Source organism: Gambusia affinis, linkage group LG04 (assembly GCF_019740435.1).
Source record: "Gambusia affinis linkage group LG04, SWU_Gaff_1.0, whole genome shotgun sequence".
Classification (NCBI taxonomy): domain Eukaryota; kingdom Metazoa; phylum Chordata; class Actinopteri; order Cyprinodontiformes; family Poeciliidae; genus Gambusia; species Gambusia affinis.
In genome coordinates, this window is record NC_057871.1 from 16583267 (window position 1) to 16584603 (window position 1337).

The window sequence follows — 1337 nt, forward strand, 5'->3', positions numbered from 1 at the left end:
GAACTTACTGGTATTCATAATGTTTCAATAAGCTGAAAGCTCTCGTTTGCTTTAGACCCCTCCTCTCATGTTGTTTCCTTGAAATCAAAGTTTTATCGACATGTAGGAAAATACATCTTTATTCATCTGGTCTCACTGTATGTTATCATTTGAGAATTCTCACTTTAGACAAAAAAAAAAAGTCTTAAATGAAAGAAAGCAGTCTGACGGGAAGTGAGAACTATTTATCCTTTGCAAAACTGGATGGTTCCTTCCCCTAAAAAACAATTAGGCAACGACTTCCTCATGTCTGTATCACGAAGTGGAAATTGGAATGTCAAGAACACGCACAAGATTTTTCCATTTGATTTGGCTAATTTGTTCTCTGGAATTGTAACCTCACTATTCTGGGGGGGGGGGAGGTTCTCATAGCAACACAATTTGTTGGGACTGCTCATTTTAAATTGTGCATGTGCCCCAATAATCCGACCTGGAAACTGTAAATTATTTGTTCTGCTTATTAAAAAAAGAAAAAGAACTTACTTATAGTCCCACTCATAGGCTGTGCTTTGTCAGGGTGAGTGGGCTTTCTGCATAAAATCACTGGTGCCCAGCTAAATGTACAGCTAAACAAAACAAAATCAGATCACATGCTCCACAAAAATATCTTTACTTTTAAACTCAACCGGGATATAGGACTCGTTATATTCCTTCCTGGCTTTTACAGACAAAAACTTACCTATCATAAATCCAACTTAAAAAGTTTGTCATCACTGTAACCAAAACACATAATTATGCATCTAAGTACGTATTCGGAAAACAAAAAAGGAAAATCGTTGTGCTTCCGTATTGTCACCACCAGAGGGGAGTTAATGACTGTGTTATTCGGTTACTGCGCTCTTTCCTGCAGTTTCCACATTGGCTCCATGTTTCAGTCACTTACAGCTTTAACTTTCAGAATCAAATTACTGTAAGCTGCACAGATGTTTATTTTTGACAAATTAATAATGATAACTCTGTAAAATCATAGTGTTGGGATCAAATGGGGAGCTTTTTAAATATCCAGCTTCTCAAGATTCCCATGCAGTCTACAACATTGGAGTTCACTTTTATTATCATACAGATAAGCGTCAGTATGGGAAAAACCTTCGGTTTCCAAATTCATTACTCAATCCATTTTCTAAAGGGACAAGATAATTTCTAACAGTTAATGGTTGCACATGAATTTATGTTTATTTGATTTCCACCATCATTGATTTTCACATTGTGCTTACACTTCAGCATTTGAACCCTCAGAGTTGCGTTCAAATCAGGACCATCAGCTGATAATGCTGCCAACAACTAAACATTCTCTCTCT